Genomic DNA, 9,650 nt, shown 5'->3' with positions numbered 1-9,650 from the left:
TTTCTAGGACACACTCTACAACAGTAGTAAAAAAATAACTTTGAACCGTGGGGTTGGTGGGAGGTTTCCTACTTGAGGGGTCTTATCTGCGTTTGCTCGATGTTGCTGTGTAGCCAGCCATGTTCCCGTTTTTTTTTTGTGTGTGGTCCTTCGAACCGCACCACCCGCCGTGATAACCCTCGGAGAGAGAGAGCGAACGAGAGCGTGCCCAGCGGTAGTAATTCTACGCGTCCAATTCCTGGCTATCCTGGAGCGGTTGCTCGGTCTTAAAGCCTTTCCCCTGGATTAAGAGAACATTGCTTGTGCCCTGGTTACTTGGAACTAAGCAGGGGGGAGGGATTTGAGGTACTTTATGTGCCACTTGCAGGTCGGTAAAGGATTTCTCTCTCCTCCTCGCTTCAAGGATTTAACACGCGGCGGTCCTGAGCTCCCAGGCCCCGTTTCACAATCGACAGCGCTTTTTAACGTCCGTTTCACACGAGAACGATAACTCCCACCAGCACCAGAACAGGCACAGTTATGGCACAGTGTCGCACAACCCACCTTTCCTGCACGGATTCAACCTCTTCCTTCACTGCTGGGAGCAAACCGCACGCTGTTGCAGAATTTTCCAACCCGAGCACTGAGATTTTCTTCTTCCCACTGACCAATCCACTGGCAAACGAGCTCCTGCTGCACGGATGGGAAGGCCACGGTGGCATGGATCGCGCACTGGACGACGTAGAAATCAATTCACTGGTGCACACTATACCCTCCGGGGCGCAACGGCCTCTGCTGTGGCCCGTGGCGTGTTTGGTTCTGCCGTTGCTGCTGCTACTGCTGCCTTCCAGGCTGACTCCGGGAGGTTTCGCTTGCAACACACTGCTCATACAGGCCAGGCCAGTGTCGTCGTGTTGGATGCGCGCGCGAACCTCTCTCTGTGTGTGTGTGTGTGTGCGTCTGTCTTGTCTCTTCCAGTAGGGAAAACCCGAACCAGCCGAAGAAAGCACACCACTCCGGGAGCTGTCTGTATAAAACCGAAGGAGGGGGGAACAATGGGCGGGAGGCCCTGGCCACACTCACCAAACACAGGGAGGGCCGAATAGACGACGGCACGGCCACCACAGCACACCAGCGGGTTTTGTTATTCAATGTGTGTTACGGTGGAGGAAAAATCCTAGGCGACACTGAGGGCGCATGTTCGAAGATTCGCGCTCACTTGGCGCTCTCTCGCTCTCGCTCTCTCTCTCTCTCTCGCGCGCGCGCTCCCCATCAGTGGAACGTTTACCTTACTGGCTGACTCTCGGCTGGCCGTTACGCTCACCTTACCTACCGCTACCTTACCCATCCACACCCAAACAGGGGGCAGGGATTCATTCACGAGCAGCAGCAGCAGCAGCAGCAGTTTTTCCCGCTAGGTGGAAAAACTGGGAGTATTGATTTTTGAAGCTTTTGCTCACCGCTCACACACATATAGAAGCGTGCGCGAGCCACACATACACATCGGAGACTCATGTGCGTTTTTTTACTTTGCTTTGCTATGCTCCACCACCCGCACTTCGTCTTAATGGACTTTGTGCAAACAAGGGTTATCGTTAAGTTCGGGGAGAGCGAGAGAGAGCGAGAGAGAATGAAACACTACAGAAAGAAAAAAAACTGATGATTACCGGCAGTTTGGAAAAACATATTTGTAACCTATTTGATCATGGAAACTAATCGCTGGGGAGTACCCAGGGCACTGCCCCCTTTTACTTAGAACGGTAATAATGAAGGAGGACGAATCGACGGAAATTTGTTACAACCGTTAGCACGTGATATTGTTAGTTTATTGTTTCGTCTGACAATGGCATTATACTTTTAGTTTTAGTAAATCGGAGGAAAAATGGAATGAATTTATTACAAAAAAAGCAATGATCGACTTGAGGTAGATCCATACGCTTTAGTAGCAGATTGTTTAAGAATTTATTCAAACATAAGCTATGAACAAATTCATGGTAAAGATTATATCAAACAAGACATTCAAGGATTGTTTGAGTTGTTTATTTTAGCGATCAAATGATCTTCTTAATGGCTTTGTTTATTAGCAAATGTATGTAACATTTCATTCGAATCCTTTTATTGTTTAGCTTAAGCCGTACTATTATCTCCAGAGGCTTGAATTTAAAATACTGAAATAATCCGATGAGTTAATATTGGATTCGCAAAGTGTAAATCGTAGTCGAATGTTATTGAATCTAACAAACTAATCTTATTTTTTTCATCAGTAAGCATAAAAGTAACTTTTAAGGATCTAGACCAACTAAGTGTTTTGTTCCAAAAAAAATGAAAGAAGAAGAATGTGAAATATAACGAGAAAAAGAAGAATATAAAAAGAAGGATGTGAAGAAGAAAAATATATAATAAGAAGCAATATATGTAAGCTCATAAGAAATCCAGAGGACTTTTCGTTTAAATACTAGAAAATCGGATATCTCACTATGTAATTTGAAAAAAAAATATTGAAATGTTTCTATTTCCGAAAGCTACGGCGACCCCTGCAAATGAAGCTTCGTTAAGCAAACGTAGCCAGGTGACGTATGTTTCGTTAAACGCAAACCGAAAGTATCAGAGCGAAATTGCTGAATTTTCCATTTACATCGCGTTGTAGCGTAAAATAGAAATAGTTCTTGCTTGAAATAGAAAATCGGCCTGCTTAATTACTAACTAAAATGATAAAATAACCCAATTTTTATATCAAACGCTGTTGTTTTTTAGCCAACACGTCGACGCGTCTCTAACCCACAGTGCGCGCAGCATAGCGCAGCATAGAAACGAAGGGGGAGAAGAGGGAAAAAACAACAACAAAACCACCAATGGGCGCATGAAGCAGCAGAGCAGGCAGCGAACGCGCTTGGTGCTCACGAGAAACGTCGACTGGCTGCTCGCACGAAGTTCTCTCTCATCACTCGAAGCGAACGGACGTGCACAGTGCGTGCGTGCGGTGTCGTTGCTGCGTCCGCGCTTACAACGCTTGCTCTTGGGTTTTTGGGGTGTTAAATTCTACGTTACGCAAAGGTTCAAAGCAGGGAGTTACTAGCATCGTAACCACAAACCCGTTTAACCACAACAACGGCGAAAGGGCACGCGTTTGTTTCGCCCTTGTTTCGGTACGGTGTAATGTAGAATGTAATGTAAAAGTAAACATACGTGCGCGTTTCGGTGTTTGCGTTTCGTCAATTTCAAAACAAAGTGTGGCTCTACCGTTCAGTGTGTATGTATGGGTGTTTGAACGGTGCGTAAGTGTGCCTTCCGGTCGGTGGTTGCCGATTGACACCAGGCAACAAACTCTGGCTTGTTCCGGAGGCTAGGATTTTCCGGGATTTGCTCTCCACCAGCCGAGAACTGTATGCGAAATGACATCCTGTTGTGTGTTTGTTTGACCAAACTTGCTCATTGGTGTATGGGTGTGCGTGTGCGAGTGTCTCTGAGTGATTGATGTAACCTTTTGTTTGTGCCACTGTGTTTGCCAGGATGTAGTAGGCTCGCCACTAGTTTGTTGCTAGCGCCAAAGCCCAATATCCTTCACACACACCCCCCCAGGAAGACAAAACAAAACCCAAAATGTCAAACATCCTAACCACGTCCGCACACGCAAACAATCCAAACACACATTCCAACGAAAAGGAACCAGTTTGATGGTTTGTTGTGTGTTGGGGTGAATGCGAACACCGGTCGTGATTGTGCGTGTGTAAGCTTCAGCAGAGAAGCAGAGGCCGTGGCGTTTTGGAAGGAAGAGATTGTGGCCGTTCAAGAAGAGAGAAAGACAAACACACCGAGAGAACGGAGAACGGAGAGCGATATAATGCGTCAGGTGTGATTGCAGGTGAATGAGCGTGTTCGGCCAGGAGCAAAATGTGTTGTTTTTTTCTTGCCTTGGTCGAGTGTGAGTGTGTGTGCGCGATGAAGCCTCAAAACGAGAAGGGAATTGGCCTTGCTTTCTCTGCAGCATTCCTTGCAGTGAGGGATGCTTCGCGATAGTTCCCCGGATTTTGGAAAGCTGTCGGCGGCAGTCTTGGGCAGACTTGGGCAGTCTTGGATTGCGATTGCTGTTCCAGAGTTGTGACCTAATAAGAAGGCAGTGCGAATCACGGGGAATCACTTCGTGTGATGCTCCCTCGGCGTTGACCCACTATAATTTGTTGAAGCTTCTGTTCTGTTGCCAAGGATACAGAAGAATGTCTTCCCCAAGAGAGATGAGGTACAGGTGAGGCCTACTCTGATGGGTAAAAACACCACGCGACCTACTGTAACTCTGTAATTCTGACTTTCCACCCTCTCGCTCTACTCTGATGATGATGGGGCCTTTAAGCGCAATGAAGAACTCCCCGAGCGCTTCTTGCGCCGTTCTTCACTGCGGCGGAACCCGTTATCTATTCCCAATTTATTGGTTCGCTTTTTGCAGGTTGTTCTCTGTAGAGGGAGCATGGCCCGAACACGCGCCACCCCAAAAACGCAACGTAACACGTTGCCTCACAATTCTTCGCACAAACAGGTGAAGCCAAAGGGGAAGCGAACGGTACCGGAGAGGGCTTCGTGCGGGAAGTAATCGATAATTTTTGGACGGTTAGTTTGCGAGGCCTGCTTTGGTTTGGCGGTTCGCAGGCCGTGTATTATTGCCGTTGTTTGCGTATGACCTTCTTTGCGCGAGTAGGTGTGTGCGTACCTGGTTTTGTGGAACTCCCATCATCCCAGTTACATCCCAAATTTCTACATCTTTTCCCACTACACGTGTTGTTTGCGAAGGATACAAGGAACATTAAGTGGCGGTTTCCCCTTAACAAAAAAAGCACAAACATTGTGTTGGCCGGAGTTCTTGGAGAGTCGGTGGAGTGAAGGTGGAACTGTGCAGCACTTACTACCACGCTTTGCATGTACCGTACTGGAACATGTTATGTACATGGGTTTCCCCCACAAGGCACGCACGGGAAGTTTGCGGGAAGTTGAACGTTTGTTCCTGGGAACCGAAATTCGCGTGCCCCGCGAAGCATCTTCCAAGATCTCGGTTGGCGACATTCGGCGAAGGCAAAGATTGTCTCGGGAAGGGAAAGATTTAGCTTGTGCTTTCCTGGTAAAGGTGGCAGCCGTCGTGTTGTGTGTACACTGTGTACTTGCTTCACAACCGTCGTCTTGAAAGTTTTGATTCCTTTCAGTATTCCTGCGGGGCCTTGTCTGGAGAGCGTGTAAAACGACAGCTTTCTGGGTATTTTTTGCTTGCTCATCCTTGGAGTTTTGAGATCGAACAGACAGCGACAGTTCTAAGAAATTCAAAAAAATTTTAATTTGAGACCGTTTAGATGGGAGGAGTTGAAGGTAGCCTAAGATATGCCGCAGGATACATCTTCAACGGTACAAGAGATTGAGCAATGTTCTGACACAGTTGGGTTGATGTCAATGATAGAATTCTACCCAAGCGATATCTTATTGCAAAGGTGAACCACCATCGTCTCTAGGACGCCCCAGAGCGGTGTCAGATACCACCTGCAGTCAATAATGAATTGGATAGCCAAGAACACAGCAATGACACACACAAAAAAACACAGCGGAAGCCTAAAGACGACTCCAACCGACAGTGGAGGCATCCCAACATCCACGAGACGCCTTTTGTTGCGATCCAAGCCTCGTCTCTTGCGTCTCGCGCCTTAGCTGCACCACCCATTTCAAAGTTGAAGATCTCACCCTCATCACAACACACCCTGGGTCTAGTCGGTTCCGTTTCGCTATGACGGCAAAAATGTCAAAAGGTTGCAGCACCGACGAGAGCGATTTGTGTGCAAAAGTGTAAAGTGAAAGAGAAACCGGTTGCTCGGCGAGTCGCTTGTGTGTGTGTGTGTGTGGGCAACAGCTTGACATAACCTCAGAGAGGTCGCAACTTAGTGTTTGTAGGTTGTGTGTTGTGGTAGGAATAGGTAGGCTCTAGCCTAGCGGTGAAGAAGCGATTCACCTCCAATAAAGCTCGATGGCTGATGGTAGGCAGGAGTAGCAACAGTAACCGCATAAAAATCCCCTCCCCCCGTAGTATCATATCATATTTAATCCCAACGGTATTATCGTGTGTAATAGGAAGCAAACCATCAGAGCGGGTGTGTGTGTGCCGAGAGGTGACAGATAACGTGTGACAAGTGGCCAACCAGGTAGCGGTGTCGAAGTTCCGGGCAAAGGAGGAAAGCATCCTGCGCGGTTTGCGGCACTGATAAGAGGTAAGTGTATGTCGCCAAATTGAATTAGTTGTAGAATGGGCATCGCGATTGTAAGATGCTATCAACTCCAACTTTAAAGATGTCAAATGGAAAATGGAGAAGAGAGCAAATAAGCAAGAACACAATTTAGTATCCATTTTTGGTGCATTTGAACTTTCACCATCCCTTCGATTTGCACATTACAATGCTGATCAGAACCGTTAAGTGAAAGGTTCTGCCAACGCTGCCGTTAATCTGGTGCACAATCACATTCGAGAATGGCTTTTAGAAAGTCATCCTTTACCACATACGCTTCAGAATACCCCAAAAAGTACCGTTGTGAAAGGTGGATGCGACTTGTTTTTTGGGGGGTAGAGAACTTCGACATTCTTTTCCAATTTGGAACTGTCGTATGCCCTGGGCGAAGAGCAACTTTCCTTTTGCCGATTGTTTGCAATCATCGGGTGACCCTTCTTGAACAGGTTAGTCGTGCCCGTTGGCAATGGCATCCGCTTACTTTTCGGCCGCTGTATTACAAGTACTTGTAGAAGAACATGGAGAGCATATGCAGAGCCAACGATGAACCCAATGTCAGAAAGCTCGACGTCGTCGTCGTCATCGTCGTCTGCTTGTCAATCAAATTTGCCCACGTGTCACCACCCTCGCCCGTGATCGCCCTGTAGGCGATTATGTTAAGCAATTTCATGCTATCATTGCTGGACTCGGAGAAGGTTACCCCCTTTTCGCGGGTGAAACATACCCACGAGTACCAAAAGGATTGTTTCGACGGGGAAGTGTGTGTACTCCCTCTCTATGTGTACCATCTTGGGCAATGTTCTTTGGATTTGATTTTATCTGTTCGTAGGCGTGTACATGTTTGCCGCCGTTAGCTCAAGATGTTTTCCCGTCATGGTTGGGAGTCGTGTGGACTAGCGGTAAAATCTCGTGTTTGGCATGCATTTTGGTGTTCCGACTAACTTGCCACGACCTCATACCGCCCCTTCTTAACGCTTCGAATATATATATTTTTGTTCACCCGAAGGGCTAGAACGTGCAGAAATCACATTTATCCGTCATTGGAGCGATTATTGTAGACCGTGCGCTCGGCCGAACAAATCGCTCCGTGTTGTGTGTTGCTTTTTCCACGGCACCAGCGACGCTGTCGGGTCGGGAACTGGGTAAGGGTAGGCCGCATCGAAGCGAAATATATCGACCTTAGAGGGCGAGAGAGAAGCGTGGAAAAACGTGCACAAAATAGCGAAATGTGAATGTCATGCGCTTTCGGACTTTCCTCACACACGCGCGCACCCGCGAAGAAGATTTGGAGCAATGGGCGGGAAGCAAATAGCGAACGGCGGCCGCCTATCTATCAACCCCGGTACGTGTCTGGTTGTTCGCCCGGGGTCTGCCCGGTCTGGTACGGACGTGACTTATCGGGGCCTTTCGATCGAGAACCTGACCTGGCGATTTAAGTCGTTCCGAAGGTACAGCTACTCTCCTGTCGAACCGCGTATTCGAATTCGCCGATCGGCTGACCCTGGGAGCTGGCAAAAAGCCTTGCAGTAGGTACAGTTTTCGGCACGTACACCCCAATGTACTTCAGTGGTTTTGGGGTGGAATGGGAGTGTAATTTTTCCGGGACTGGACTCTGGATGTTATCGCCGCGAACTTCTGATGTTTGGGCACGTTGAGTAATTAATGGGCAAAAGGGGTTTGTATTTTGCTGTAAAAAGAAAGCTTTCATCGACCAGTTGATAAGGGTTCGCTTTCATACAGCGCTACAAGGGGTGAAACAATCGACCCTCCGCGGAATGCATCCCAACAATTTCGCGAAACTCCACTTGACACTCCACACGTGCTGCCCATCCCTGCTGAACCTCCCATGTAGGAGTTATAATTGCACAACCAGAACAGGAATTCTAACAGAGCACAGCAGTCCTCCAATAATAGTTGCGCAGCTGCTCGGTTCTCAGCACATTCGTGAAAAGTTTTGCATTGCTAGGCGGGCGCGACCTGAAGCATCTGTTGGAATTCGGGCTGAGTGATCGGTTATGAATAGGCAAGCAGGGCGAAAAGTTTTCCCTCGGACCGTACCACAACCGTACTGGAGTGAGTGTGTCGAGTCGAGTAGAATAAGAGGATGGTCATCGATTTTTCGAGTAGCACAGGTAGCCAGGGAAGGAAGAAGGAAGACTTGAAGTTTGAGGGCAACAGCATCAGATGGTTGTGTGGAAGTTTTCTCTTATGTGCAAGCTCCCGTCAGCTCAAGGGTTAACCGGTCGATTGGTGGCGATACGTCAAGGTTTCAAATAAGCAACGGATAGGGGTTCCTTCTCGTGCCACTACTGTGCAACAAAGATACAGTTTTTGGGGCGACTCTTCCGTGTGCTGCGCTGTGCTTTTGCTGTCTGTGGACGAATGCACGGGGCAAAGGACTGGAAGACGCTGAATTATTTAGCGGTGAGAAAATTTCATGTCGGGCGTAAAACTTGCCTCGATTGAAGCAGCAGCAGCACCAGCAGCAGCACCAGCAGCAGCACTCTGGAGATGGCAGAACATTGGCATTAGACCGTTGCCGTTGAGTACTTTTAGCTGTACCGAGCTCCGGAGCCGAGTGCTAACATTTCTCCATACCAACCACCGTAGCAAGGACTCGGTTCAACGTACTTGAGCGATATATGGTGTAGGTGCTTATGGCGTAGGGTATCCCACAACTCAGGTGAGTACGCAGGCAACATAATTTACCCTTGCTGCCGTGGCCATTCTTTCACTTTGTTGCATCAAGGAAATTACACCTTCTGCCCGAGTGAAGTTGTGTTTTCTTTTCGCGCCCTTTGCACCTCTCCAGCGGTTCAAGGATTTTCTATTTCCCTGGGACATCGGCAGCGTTGTAGAGCACAAATGTGGGACACACACACACACACCCACAGCGACAGCACACTTACTTTTACTCTTTTTTGTGTGCTGTTTGCAACCGCGGAGAAATTGCCTTGGAATGCAAATCTCGGGCCTACGACACGGAAACGCGAACGCCACCGCAGGGTAGCAGAAAATGGCCTACCAGGGGAGGGAAATAAAATGTAAACGAATATAAAATTCAGCGCATCTTCGCTTTGCACGCGTAAATGTGAAATTTCGTGTTCGACTCTCGGAGCCTCGCAAAGTCGTCCTGGTGTCGTTCTGGTCGCGTACGTGATTTGTTTACCGAGAGCAACCATGGAAAGCCCTACAGAAATGGGGACATTGCCCCAAGTAACCTGGCACTTTTACTGTCGGGAGAGTCTTGGGACGCTGCCGGCCGGTTGTGGCGCTGGTGGGTGACAGCTGTCAAGTTTTATTGCGACTTCATTTGTGCGGGCCACGGTTCGCTTGGTTTTCGTCGCAGGTGGAAACGAATTTCGGCATTTTTGGGACGGGAAAAAAGCTCACCAAAACCCATTACCTGCCCGAGGGGAA

At 48.2% G+C, this 9,650-nt stretch overlaps 1 protein-coding gene across 11 annotated transcripts in view; it reads left to right on the top strand.

Annotated features, from left to right (window-relative positions):
• Window positions 1-2,894: 2,894 nt before the first annotated feature.
• Window positions 2,895-9,650, top strand: part of LOC121598473 (putative polypeptide N-acetylgalactosaminyltransferase 9) — a 63,309-nt gene continuing 56,553 nt past the window's right edge. For 6 of the 11 annotated variants that reach the window (XR_006005573.1, XM_041925377.1, XM_041925375.1 and 3 more), the window contains exons 1-2: window positions 2,895-3,125; window positions 6,079-6,215. The gene's annotated coding sequence lies outside the window, so the exon portion shown is untranslated. The other 5 variants (XM_041925368.1, XM_041925369.1, XM_041925371.1 and 2 more) reach the window with 5 other exon arrangements.

The sequence above is a fragment of the Anopheles merus genome, chromosome 3L (genome assembly GCF_017562075.2).
Source record: "Anopheles merus strain MAF chromosome 3L, AmerM5.1, whole genome shotgun sequence".
NCBI classification, from domain to species: Eukaryota; Metazoa; Arthropoda; class Insecta; order Diptera; family Culicidae; genus Anopheles; species Anopheles merus.
Note: the sequence above shows the minus strand (reverse complement) of the source record. Positions and strands in the feature narration are given on the sequence as shown.